The sequence below is a fragment of the Canis lupus genome, chromosome 35, assembly GCF_011100685.1.
Source record: "Canis lupus familiaris isolate Mischka breed German Shepherd chromosome 35, alternate assembly UU_Cfam_GSD_1.0, whole genome shotgun sequence".
Classification (NCBI taxonomy): Eukaryota; Metazoa; Chordata; class Mammalia; order Carnivora; family Canidae; genus Canis; species Canis lupus.
Genome location: NC_049256.1, coordinates 5,771,721 through 5,785,804, shown reverse-complemented (window position 1 = coordinate 5,785,804; position 14,084 = coordinate 5,771,721). Strand labels below are relative to the sequence as shown.

Below are 14,084 nucleotides of genomic sequence, written 5' to 3'. Positions count from 1 at the left end.
AGGTTTCCTGCTAGAGGTGATTGGGGAAATTCAAAATACGCTCCCCAAGTGTTCCTGCTCAGCCCTTTGTAACGCAGGCCACTCTAGATGGGGAGAGGGGTACATGGTGGCAGAGGGAAACTCACTTAGAAAGGAACTTAAAACCCCAATGAGTGCAGTCAAGCCACGGACACATAGCCTTTAGGTAACAATTTCCCTCTGTGTTCGCAATGGTACCTACTTCATCATTAACTCGAAATTTTTATTTTTTTTCAGACTTGCTGCAAAACTTCACAGCTTGCCTGGAATGTCACTAACATTTTAAAAGTTCAGGCCCTGTCATGTCTTTGGGGTGTGCAATCCTCAGAGAGGTCAGTGAAAACCACAGGACTGAAAGACTGTGTAATCAACGCAGGCAGCAAAAATCCCATCGCTCTTTAGAAAGCAACTTATTTATTTGTTTTCCAGAACTGAGAGTTATGTTTACTGAACATGAAGTCCTAAGTAGGAAGTATCACTTTTTCATTGTGGAGGCTTGGGGGCGGGGGAAAGAAATAGTGATTACTCAGAATAACTTTCCCATCTTAACCAAGGTTTAACTGTAAAGGATGAACTTGAGAAGTCTCCCCTCTGGGAACAGAGCTATTCATAACTCTAGAAAGTACAACGGGCACCCTGCAAAGATCACTGCTGTTGTCCCTCCTGCCCTTCATCACCAGAGTGGTTGGTACAGCAGCAAATCAGTGCCTGCATGGGGCAGAGGAAGGCAACAAGGCAGGCGGATTTATTCTAGTTGAGAGGAGGTTACAAGTGGTTGAAAATCCTCCTGGAAACCAGACAGTCAGCTCGTATGTGGGAATGTGAGTGGGGGCTACCCCTGGAAGGACAAAGTCTTTCTGAGAATGGATGATCCCCAGGCTGGATCAAGAGCGAGAGCCCACCCTCGCCCCTCCCAGCTAGGCCATCAGACCCGGAAGCCAGTGCCATGGTAGGGGGGCACTTGAGCCAAGGTGATGGCATTGGTAGGAGGCTACCATAGTTATTCTCACCTCAGTCAATTCCTTCTCCCTGGCACCCCATTTTTCTCTCCAGTCCCACCCAAACCAAACACCCCAGGTACCCACCCCACATTGCATTCTTTAGCCCTATGTTTCCAGTTATGGGATCTCAAGTATTTAAAATTTCATTTTAGTGCTAAAAAACCACTTATGAAGACCCTGGACTGTCTTAAAAGCAAACAAAAGTTGATGACATGTTGGTGACCTTCACTGCTACCATGACACCCATACTTATCTGCCACCTTGTTCCAAAGCATAAGTTCCGAACAAGGTTTAAACAAGAAAACACAAACTCTCCCACTTCGTACTGCCTGCCAGTTTCAACCCCCCACCCAATGCCCGAATGGCCTACAGGATACACGGGGCACATTTTTATGAGGAGACGTGAGCAAAGTCACTGAGTCACGGTAAACTTCCTCCGGGATTTATTCTTGGATCTCCTCCCATTCTTTCTTCTTCTGGGTAGTTGCCCTTGTGAGGCCCTCTAGCCGCAAGCTCTGATGGAATCTGAATCTCCTCAGACCCTGGGTACCAAGGGAGAGCACATGAGCCGTAAAGTGACGTTAAAAATGAACATATCAGATGACTAAGGCAATTAAGGCAAAATATTCTAAGACAGAGGGGGATGCAATGAGTCAGCACGTAGCTCTCTGGCAGGAAATGCAGGAGTCCAGGAAAACAATACAAAGGAATATTCACTTTTCAGTTTTTCCCCACAGCTGAGGAGGCATAAAGCTAAGAAAATCCCTCCACTTCCATGGGGTGATGGTTAACAACTATTCTTCTTCCTGGCAGCTTGCTCACCATGGTCATAGCTCCCATGGAGGCTTCAGATGCCACAAAGCTTCAAAAATGCTGTGACGGGGTGACAGGCAGTGGTGGGTGTGCCCAGTGGGAGCTATAAATATCCCGGCGGGGAACTGTGATGACCAGCTGGGCCAGGCCTGGCCTGGGCTCCCCACGGAGAATCAGTGGCCGGGGGAATCAGATGTGACTTCTCTCCCTATGTCTTTCGCTGATTATTTCAACAAGCATTAGTTGGGTCCTATTTAGTGAGGTCCTTTGTGATATGTCAGGGATGTCGTCTCTTCCTCAGGCTGTTTTCTACACAGTATCCTGCATAATCTGGTTCACATCTGTACAGACCTGGTGGCCTGCTCTAGTTTGCCAAAATCCCAGGACACGAGAGTGCAAAAGTCCATCACTCCGGTGCAGAATCCAACCAGATGAGGACGTACTGTGGCAGGACTTTGCAATGGCCACGGTAGAGTTTTGAGTCACTATTTTTGCAATTCCAGAGCCCACCCTTGCCCCAGAACACTGTCTATACTCTCCCAAAGGGGGCTAAGTTAGATCTTACTAAGAGGATGAATGTTGTCCTTCGTGACATGAGAGGTTCTGTGTCAATCACCCCCAGGGCCCAATCTCCCTGTCCTCTCCAACATGTCATCTTTGTTTTTGTTTTTGTTTTTTTAACATTTTATTTATTTATTCATGAGAGACACACAGGGAGAAGCAGAGACACAGAGGCAGAGGGAGAAGCAGATTCCCTGCAGGGAGCCCGATGCAGGACTCAATCCTGGATCCTGGGATGACGCCCTGAGCTCAACCCTTGAGCCACCCAGTTGTCCCAACATTTCACCTTTGCGAAGTCAACTTAAGGTAGATATCTTGACTTTGGGAAGAATAGAAAATTGTTGCTTCTGTCATCTTTAATGGTATGTGAATGGCCTTGAATACAAGTCTCAAATACAATGAGAAAGGATTGTCTTATTCTATTACATGATATAATAGTATAGACCTAAAAAGGATTTTGTATTTTTAAGCATAGCATCATGTAGGCACTGTGACAAGGCCTACAACTACAGAGTAAGAGGCAAACCAGCACTCAAGACCCTTGCTGATAGAATGATTGAGTTCTTGAAATAAAATAAACATAAATATCATGGCCAAACCTCACATCTTGAAGAAAAGGACAAGTACCCATGAAGAGGAACAGCATGAGTGCCTGTCCTGGGAGGATACAATGGGACCAAAAAGGGGTTATCTTTGCGAATTTCATTGTCTTGTAAGCCCAAGCATCCACGGACAATGCCGCCGTGGACCTCGGGAGAGATTGCCTCATTTGTCAAGGGCTCAAGCCTGAAATGCACCCAAGACCTCAGAAATAATTGCCAAACAAAAGTGGGGAAGACCAACCCTCAACTTAGTTTATCTGACAAACACCTTTATTTTCGCACAAAAGTGGAAAATGGATTGGCTGTATTTGAAATAAGCCTTATTTCAGGGAATTCCCCATCTATTTATGATAATCCTATCGCAAATGAACCGCTGCTCAAATGAAATGCATTTACCCTGGGGCTGTTCAGTGAAATCGTCTTATGAAGACAGCGTCAGTGGTTGAGGGTTAGCCTTTCAATAATGCCTTATTTAAGCTAAATGGATTTTGAAGGCCCTATTAAACTCCCAACAATTTTTTTAATTGAGGGTGGTGATGGTTTAGCAGAGATTTGAAAGTGATCTGGAAATTACGATGCAGAGGAAATAGGAGGGAACACATTGAGACATCCTCTTGTTTCTGGAGCTGTCATAATCTGAGCACAAATAGGAATGTCAAGAGGAGACTAACTAATTATTTTCCCCCCATGGAGAAAGAAATGACAGCTATAATCCGAATAGTGATGCCTGAATCAAGACATTCAATCTTTTGTTTAATTTAGTTAGCATCCCATGGTCAAGTTCAAAAAACTCTTATCTGAGACAGGATTAGAAGGCACACAGTGGTGATGGGAGTGAGGTTTCTGCCCCAAATGCTAGCAGACAGCTGTGCTCTGAGGTCTCTTTGGGCTCCACAGAAATTTCCTAGGTGTGAGCTAGTGCTCCGTCTACATCTGCCCCTCTTTGCACCTCATGTGGTGCATCTGTTTCTAAACACAGATGCTGATTCTATCGCCTAATTTATCAGACTGAGCACACAAGGAGTGACCCATAATCAGTGCCTGATTAATATTTGATGAAAGACAGGAGTCCCCAGAAGAGGGGGGTAGGTGCTGTAGCACCCAGGCCAGGATCTACGGCTCTCACTACTCAACTTCTGCTTCTCAGCAATTCCAGAAGTTACCCCTGTTGCAGTGTTCAGGCTCCATAAAGATATACTTTTCTTGTTTTTTTGTTTTGTTTTGTTTTGTTTTATTTTTAATCACCAGGGAAGCCTTTTCTTCCCTGGGCTCATGAGCACTCCAGGGGAAGTTGGTCCTGGTGAATTAAACACAGCTTCTCACTCTCACTACTCACACCCCTGGCTAAACCCCACTTGTGGACCAAGCTCGGACTTCCATCCTGGGGATTCCTGATCCCGGGCAAAGCACAGGATGTGCTTAAAGCACCCTCTCAAGCATCTCTGATGCATACTTCTTAGACTCTAGTGGTCTCACACTCACTTAGAGGGTTTATTAAAACTGAGATGGCGGGACGCCTGGGCAGCTCAGCAGTTGGGTGTCTGCTTTTGGCCCAGACAGATCCAGGATCCAGGATCCAGGATTAAGTCCCACATCGGGCTCCTTGCAGGGAGCCTGCTTCTGCCTCTGCCTGTGTCTTTGCCTCTGTGTGTGTGTGTGTATCTCTCATGAATAAATAAATAAAATCTAAAAAAAACCCCAAAAAACTGAGGTTGTTCCGTTCCATCCCCAGAGCAAACGGGTAGGTCCTCAAATTTGCATCTCTAACAAGTTCCCAAGTGATGCCGTGCTGATGCTGCTGGTCTGGAGACCCTACTTGACAACCTCTGGCTCTAACTTGACCCCAGGGGCCCATGAGGAGCCCCAGTTGTCCTCAAGTTCACTCCACCACATTTATAAATCACTTTCGTACTTTAGAACTTTTCATGCCTTAGCCTATAGCAAACCAGACTCCTCTACGCTGGAAGTGTTGCTTGTCCATCAGCTAAGTAGCTCTGGGAGCTGAGGTGGCTCTTTCAGGCCGGGCAGGATCTGATTCATCACCTGACTGCGCTGGTTATTTTGAACATTTCAGAGTCTGCTGCTGGCTCCAGCTCATATTAAATGTGTGGACTTGGGGATTGAATGTGACTTCCCAAGGAGCCTCATAGCCAGGGAGTCATTACCACCGACATTTGGCACAGTGCCCGGGCAGCCTAGATTCTAGAGAAATCCCTCCTGCTCAGTTAAGGAGCCTGTCACCCGTGAAATGCAAACTTCCAGACCAACCCGGATGTTAGGTGGGGCCCGCCTCCCAGAAGTGCTGCCTTGGTGAGAAGAATCAGAGAATGTGGCCGGGACCCCTCAGGACCACAGAGGAGCCATCTGGTGACTCAGGAGGTGAGGCCATCAGGATGCTCAGATGAACCCTTTCTCTGTGCTATGGCTGAGGCCTCCATGACCACAGCCCCCAGACTCTGGATGATATGAGTCCGGCTGCACAGCACCCACCAAGGTCCCCGAAAGCATTAGCGGTCTCCTACAAAAAGGACCAAAGTAAGGGCAGCCAAGGAGCCGGTGCTGCCTCTGGGAAGAAGTGATGGAGTCTTGCAGATCCCCTCACCCCTCATCCCTTTCCACTTGCTTCATGGCCTATAGGGTGGGCTGCTCCTTCCACATGAAGCCAAGTGGCTGGGTTTTGGGGGCTCTCCTGAGATTAGGGTGCGGAGGGACAGCTAAACACTAGTGCCTACACTGCCCTGAGGCCCCGAGTGGAGGATGCGATTCACCCACCATTGAAAGTGGGGCCTCTGGTCCTCCTTGTTGGGGATTAGATTTGAGCCGAGTGGACGCTGCCTGCTGGAGTGGGGCAACTCACAGAAAGTGGACACCATGGCGCTGAAGGAGCTTCAGCAGCAGCCAACAGGAAGAAGGGGTGTCACCTGCATCCTGGAATCTGCAGCAGGGTTGGCAAGAAGGGAGCCCTGAGAAACAAAGAAAGCCCCCTCCAGAAAGCAGGGCTTGGAGCATCTGCCAAACCCAGAGGATTTCAAAGCAGAGCATGCAGTGCCAGCCATGGAAGGCTTTGTCCCCCATAAGCAGGCCCTGAAGGGGTCCCAGGGGCAGCCATGCGGGGGACAGGTGAGTAAGGAAGAAGCCCCCAGGTTCCCTCCCCCATGCAACTTGGGAGGGAGAAGATATCACCTTCAAATGAAGTTTGGAGTTTTACACATAAGACTAAACATTTTATTTTTTTAATTTAGAAAAATGTTTTAAAGATTTTATATATTTATTCACAAGAGACAGAGGCACAGACAGAAGGCGAAGCAGGTTCCTCACAGGGCGCCCAATGTGGGACTCAATCTCTGGACCGGGATCATACCCTGAGCCAAAGGCAGATGCTCAACCACCAAGCCACCCCGGCGTCCCAAGACTAAACATTTTAATTATGGAAATGAGACTGTTTTGGTGCCTAGAGGCATCAGAAAAGGCTTGGGACATGCTCAGACTTTATCCAGGTCCCAGGAAAGCATCAACCCAGAGAGGGACTTCCAGGACCAGTGGGAAGACTCCAGTTTCTGGAGGATAGTGGTGTGTGGGGTTCAGCTCCATTCTTACACCTAGTGCATTTATCCCTCTATAATGCTCCTCCCCACAGACAACTAGAAGGAGATCTTTTCAAAATCAAAGCTCACATTTTTGTGCATTTTACTGTATTCCAGGAACTGTACTGATCATTCAAATGTATTTTCTAATTTAATTTGCAAGCAACCCTATGATGTACCATCATCTGTTTTACAGATGGTGAATCTGAGGCAGATTTACCCAGTGACTTGCCCAGATTATGAATGGTGGGGTAGGTTAGGACCGAGGTTGCAGGATGCCAGAGTCTGAGCACGGATTCCTCCCCCGTACTGATTCTCAACATGGGGCAACAGTTGGCATGACCAGAAATGTTCTTGCTCATGTCTGGGGGTAGGGGTGGAGTGTGTTGTGAGCGGCTAATAGGTCAAGGCCGGGGACGCTGCTGAACCTCCCACAGCACACAGAACAGCAAAGAATGATCCAGCTCAAAACACCAATAGCAGGTTGGGAGATTTGCCTTCTTTTGTTTGTCAAATGGAAAATAGTTTTATTTTTCTGATTATAAAAATAATATATCATCATGAAAAATCAGTCATTTCAGAAAAAAAAAACATTAGAACATGAAAATTACCTGTAATCTCATCATCAGAGATAACTACGGTTAGGGTTTGTTTATATGCATTCAGGTTTGTCCCTGGATGTACCCGTGTGCACACACACATTTTTCTTTCATCAGCCTTTTCTTTATTTATGGTTTTCCTTTTCCAAAAATGGAGTCATGTTGTAGACACTGATCCCTACGCCAATATTTTTACTCAACCATACATTGTAATAAAAACTCATATTGTAGACTTTTTTCTTTGTCAGTAAACACAGATCAGTGGTAATTGGTTCACGAAGCAGGCACTCTCCCCCATAGCAGAAGTGTGTTGGAAATTTTTGGGGCTGTTTATTTGGGGGGGGAGGTTCTTAGAATTTAGTGGTTGGGGGCCCACCGCTGCTGAGCATTCTATATTGCATAACTCAATCCTTCATGTGAAGAAATAACCCTCATAATTTTGAAACATCACCCCAGACATTTGTGTAGTTGAAAAGCCTGTTTCGAATGATTTGCATCAGGATCCAAGGTTCATTTTAATTTAGAGGCGAATCATTTTTGCAGGGTTTTCACATACGTTACGTATTCCAGGAATCGCAGAGGGGTTCAAGGGGGGTTGTACCTTGCTTTGTCCATTTTGGATAATCCCATCACCAATAGCAAAGCAGCTAATGAGATCTGAGCTCCCAGTGCACCCTAGCAGCTGAAGGGTATACATTTGTACCTGGTATATTCCTGATGATTCCACACATAGGGGCCAACCTTGACCTCCACATGTCTCCTAGTGTACGCCTGTCTGTACAATTATATATATAGAAACATTTTGCTGTCAGTTTCCCTCCTTCCATTTCTCTTTTAGGTTACAGTGAAGGCAATATATTGATCTTTTAAACTTACGTGTGTGATTCATTGTGTCATTATATTGATTTTTTATGAATCATGTGTGTAGGTTATATTATCTATGAATTTTATTTCATGATAGTAAAGGGAACATTATAAACATTGATTATAAAAAGGGGTCATGGGGTATGACGGAGCTCGGAACCACTGATTTATATCATTATCATTATCATTAATGTAACCTCACTCCTGGGCATATTTTCACCATGATTTATTTAACCATCTGCCACTGATGGATATTGAGGTGTTTTGGTTTATATAAGCAACACTCTAATCATATTTATAAATATATCTCTGGGCACTGAAAGAATTCATAAGAGTGGAATCGCTGAGGCAAAGGGTGTGTATGTTTTGCATTCCAATAGAGTTTTGCCAAAGTATCCCACTAAGAGAGTGTAAGACACACTTGTGTGGGGCTCTGCTGTGAGGAAGCCATGTAAGGCCGCAGGCACTCTACGGTACTCATTCTTTGGCTGTGCTGGACAGCAGTGGCCCAGATCCTGAACCCAGCAGCAAGTGAGGCCCTGGGAGCTGTGTGTCTGTGCCTAGCAGTACGCACTACAGCATGACCACAGAGCAGTGTGTCTGTCCAGCAGCCCCTCTGGAGTCAGTGATTATCCTTTAATAAATTCCTTCCCAGCATAAATTGGCATGAATGGATTCTGTTGTTTGCAACAAATATTCCTGACTCATGTAGAAATCTAACTCAGTATCAAGTGACTGGTTTACTTGTCACTTGATGGTGTTTTTCTCCACTTGGATTTTATTGTTTTTTGAATTGGGTCTTCTAAAAATTCATATGTTAAATTCCTAATTCCCAATTCTTCAGAATATGACTTTATTTGGAAATAGGGTCATTGCCAATATAATTAGTTAGGATGAGATCCTACTGGATTAGAGTGGGTCCTGCTCCAATATGGCACACAGGAAGAGCATCATCTAAAGACGGGGGTAGAGAGTGGGCTGGTGCTTCTACACGCCAAGGAACCTCAAAGACAGCCAGCAAACCACCAAAAGTCAGAGGAGAAGTCTGGAACAATTTTTCCCTCACAGCCTCAGAAGGAATCAGCCTGATGACACCTGGATTTTGTACTTCCATCCCCTGGAACTGTGTGACAGTAAATTTTGGTCATTCAAGCCACTCAGTCTATGATATTTTGTTACAGGAGCCCTAGAATACTAATACAGATTCTTGAGTTTCAATTACGGAATTTGTCATATCCTAACAGCAGGGGCTCCGTTGTTGCTCAGCAGAATTGTTGAATGATGAAGCCTGAGGTAAGATCAGGAGTCAGCTGGTCCACCCCCGACTCTGACATACAAAGAATGAAAACCCCAAAGGCCACGTGACTCCTCCAAAATCAGACAGCTGGTGGCAGCAGGGCAAGGTATAGAAGACCTGACTTTTAAGTTGTGTCAAACATCATTCCCACTGAGATGGGAACTGAAAGGGCAGCAAAGCTCCAGAGGTAGGTTTGGACAGAAGCCGCCCTGCAAGGTTCATAGCTACTATGTTGTTTCCCATCAGAATCACCCGGGGAAGTCTCTAAAAGTACAGAGCCTTGGCCTCTCCCCGAGACCCACTGAATCACATTTCTGGGAACGGAGTCAGAGAATCCTGTATTTTAAGAGCTCAGTCAGGTTTAGAGAATCTTTTTTTTTTTTTTTTTAATCTTAGAGGAAGAGGTGGGAGAGGGGCACAGGGAGGGGGAGAGAGAGAATCCCAAGCAGACTCCCTGCTGAGTGTGGAGACCCATGCAGGGCTTGATCTCACAACCCTGAGATCATGACCTGAGCCAACATGGAGAGTCAGACACTTAACCGACTGAGCCACCCAGGCGCCCCCAGGTTTAGAGATTCCAGCACACAACCAAGGAGAGTGGGTGGGGCCTGGGCTGAGGGGCAGGCAAAGCTGGGGTGAGGGCTGCCAGCTGTGTGACCTTGGACACCTTACCCAAACTCTCCAAGTCTCAGCTTCCTTGCCCGTAAAAGGAAAGTAATACCGCTCACTGCCTCCGTAGTCTGTATAGAATTGAAAGAAAATTCACGTACAGCACAGAGCAGTGTGCCCAGCACATAGTAAGCACTCCTTAGAATTCAGCCACTACCGTGCTGTTATTCATGAAGAAGTGAGCGCGACATTTACCAAGCCTCATCTTTAGGCCACATCGCTCCCTCCTGACATCCGAGACCGGGACTACTCCTGTTATCTTCGCCTCTAATAAGGTCAGAGTCTCATGCTGGCCTCCCCAGTCAAAATCCTACTCACTCTGCAAGGTCAAGTGTCACTTCCTCTTGACACCTGCCTCAATCCCCTTCCTGTGTCTTCAGCCCCTTGCCCCAGCCTCTGGAGGCTGTTTCATTGCTGTGTTGATTGGCCCACATCTGTCCCTGTTACTAGCCTAGCCCAGCATTGAGCACTGGGTCTAGCACAGAAGAGACGCTCAGGAAACTTTCCCCTAATCAGATGCATTGTGAATGCTCATTCCAATCCCAGCAAGGCCCTACTGGACTTTTCTGAGCTGAGAGTCAGGATTCCAGGTGACAGTGATCCGTTGACAGCACCTTATAGAGGAAGTCAAAGGGTCACCAACAGAAAGGTTTGAGTCAAGAGTGGCACTCAAACTCAAACGTAATTATTAGGGAATGGCAAAAGGATTCCGGGTCATGGGTTTCTGGAAGACTCTTTCAGAGTCCGCAACAGGCAGCATTGTGCATCTGGCCGTGATCTCCAGGGAACCTGGGTAGCGGATCCTGACTCTGATGGGGAGAAACGCTCCGATTCCCCAGAGGAATGAGTGGCAGTTAAGGAATAAAAACATCACCTGTGTGCGGGGCTATATTAATCATGGTTGTGCTCTGCGAGGATCCTGTTCCATAGAAAGCTATATGTGCCTACATTTCTTATCATGGATGGTTCGGGGTATTAGGTCAGGCAAGATGAAAGAGGGAGAGAGAGAAAAATTGATGAATGGTATACTGCTGGGCTATTTTTCTCTTAAATATCTTCCCTTTTTTTTATATCTGTTATAACATCTTGACCTGAAAGGAAATTTCTATCTCTCTCTCCTCTTACTGAAATGGGGCTGCACAGGTTTGAGGTAGACGATGTCACTCAGGTGGACCATTATGAACAAAAATAGAGGCAGCTCTCGGGGGCTGAGGTAATAGATGACACAGATGATTAAAACCTGGTGGAAATCTCCAAGCTCCTATTTACCATAACTCTTCTCTCTCTGCTTTCCCAGGCTTACCAGCCCTGCCAACGGTCTGGCAAATGCCTAGGAACCTGGTGACTTGAGACTTTTCTGCCATTGGACAGTGAACTATTAATTGCAAGAGAGAAAGAAGTGTTCCATTTCTTTCTAGAGAGCGTATTCCTCCCAAAAGCTAGTCTTTAAACTTTGCCTCCTCTTATCCTTACATTCCCTTGATGTCTGTTATTAATTGCCTGTTCCTCCTCTGCAGTGTCTTTTAAATTTATCCCTTTCTCTCCACCCCCCACACCAATTGTCCCATTAGAATTTCACTGCTTCATGCCTGGATCAGTGCAACCCTCCTTCCTGCTCCCAGACTTCTCACATACAACCTCAGCAATGTCTCAACGGTCAAACACCAACATACTATGCATCCTGACATTCAAAATCCTGTCGATTCTGACCCCTCTGGGCCCTGTCTGATATCTCTCTGCCCATCTACCATCCAACCATCCATCCATCCATCCATCCATCCATCATCCATCCATCCATCCACCCATTTGTCCACCATCCATTCATCCATCCATCCACCCATTTATCCATCCATCCATCCATCCATCCGTCCGTCCGTCCATCCATCCATATCATTCATCTATCCATCCATACATCCATCCATCCATCATCAGCCTTTATTCTCTTACATAGGTCTTTACCTGAATCAGGACCATGTTCCCTCTGCCCTTAGAAACATTTCTGTCTATTCCTGAAGCCATGCCTTTTTTTTCCTAAGTCCTACAAGATGCTCTTCACATAAATCACAGACCTATGTCAACAAGCCTGGGAAATGCTGCATACCTCAGCCCCTCTTGGGGTTCACAATGCACATTTATACTTTAAAAACCTTTTGAAGTCTTATAGCCAAATATGTGTTATTCTTTCTACCTCAAATATTCCCCCAAGCCCCCTGACTAACTAAATCTTTACTCATCTTTTAGACCCTGTTTGGATGTCACTTTTTCAGGGAACACTGCCCTCACGCCTCCTCTCAACGTAGGTGCTGCTCCATTACAGCTTCTAGAGCATCTTCCATTCCTCCTGCAACCCAGTCACCCTATTTGTAACCATCATAATGTCTGTATTTCCAGCTGGAATGCAACTTCCACGAAGGCAGGGGACACCACTCTCTTTTTTGGTGCCTTATCCTCAACAGACAGCACAGTATCTGGCATACAGTGCGTTCATACACATTATCCACCAACTAAAGAGAAAAAAACAAAATGTAACTTTGGGAAACATTACAGCAAACAAATGCTTTTGGCTTGAGAACGTTTCTCCCTTTTTGTACAATAGATGTTGCTCCACCATGAAACACCCTTAAAAGATGTTTCCCTTTCCCTTTGCCTAAAATGCTTCACCTCCTCAACAGACAGCAAATCCTATCCCTCACTATTAGTTAGAACTCTTTTTGTTGCAAGCCACAGAAAATCCAGTTAAAACTAGTTCACATAATAAAGGACTCTGAAAAGTCTAGAACTAGGACTAGTTTCCAGTAAGGGTTTATATAGCAAATCAAATGATGTCACTGGTGGCCTGGTTTCTCCCTGGCTCCCCTCTGTCTTCTATTTGCATTCCACAGTGAGGCTTCCTCCCAGTGCCCACATCCTGCCCCCGGGTTCCCCCTTTGAAGTAGAGGAAAGGTTGTCCCACTGCCTCATATCATACTGAGTCTATTCTGATGTCCTCTAAGCAAAAGACATGAAGCTTTTCTTTCTAGGGGAGTTCAAAGTCTGGCAGTGACTCAACGGTTGGGGACAGGAGTCCTCTGGAGGTGTCTTCGCTCATCTATCTGGCAGTTGAACCGCAACTGGATTCGCAACTGGGACTATGAGCCAGAACTACCAAACGTGACCTCTTGCTGTGACTTCACAGCATGGTGGCCTCTGACCTCTCTTACATGGGGGCTCGGGGTTCCAAAGGCAAGTATTCCTAAAAAACCAAGGTGGGGCTTACCTTTAATGAACTAGCCTCAGAAGTCACAAAGTATCACTGCCACAGTAGTCACAAGCCTACACAAATTCAAGAGGAAGAAACAGATGACCCACCACTCAATGGGGGAGTATCAAATCATATTGTAGAGTGTGGGTTAGGAGATATCACTGTAATCATCTTTCAGAAATACAATATGCCACACACCATTACATTTTTTGAGTCTCTAAGGGCAGGGGCTTTTTATAAATACTGCTTGAACCAGCCATTGAATCTAAGAATAGGAATAATTTGCCAATTATATGTTAATTTAGTCTGTAACAAGATCAAACAAACCTTTGTTAGGTTTTCTATTTAAAGTGTTTAAAAGATTCAGTTCTGTTAGAATATGCATAAGAGAGATAGATGGCTGCATGCAAGATTAAAATAGGAAGATTCTAGGGACAACCACTTGAGGACTTGAAATAATCATTGGAAGTAGATTTGGTCTTAGGAAGAAACTGCGTCTAGGAACTGTCCAGTTTTCCAAATTCTCCATCATCTGCTCCTCCTCCAAATCTTCGCCTTGAACTCAGTTCATACCAAATTTCCTGTGGTTTCTCAAAGCTTGCCACAAACTCACTCACCTCAGGACCTTTGCATGTGCTAATCCTCACAACTGAGACTATTTCTAGTCCTAATGCTGGTCTAGCTTAGATGACACCTACTCCAGGAGGCCTTCCCTGACATACTCTTTTCTACCATCATAAAATGTCCCATCTTTTGGGTACTGCCTGGCCACTTGTTTGTCCCCTCCACTAAACTGTACACCCTATGAGAAGACAAACAAAATCCATCTCATTAG

General features: G+C 45.7%; 1 long non-coding RNA gene across 2 annotated transcripts; it reads left to right on the top strand.

Annotated features, from left to right (window-relative positions):
• The first annotated feature begins 253 nt into the window (after positions 1-253).
• Positions 254-2,774, top strand: LOC111094026. Of its 2 annotated transcripts, none has more exons than XR_005384115.1 (3): positions 254-350; positions 2,134-2,301; positions 2,547-2,774. It is a non-coding gene; the product is annotated as an uncharacterized LOC111094026 (long non-coding RNA). The 2 variants fall into 2 exon arrangements; XR_005384116.1 differs by having other exon boundaries at positions 2,539-2,774.
• Positions 2,775-14,084: the final 11,310 nt, after the last annotated feature.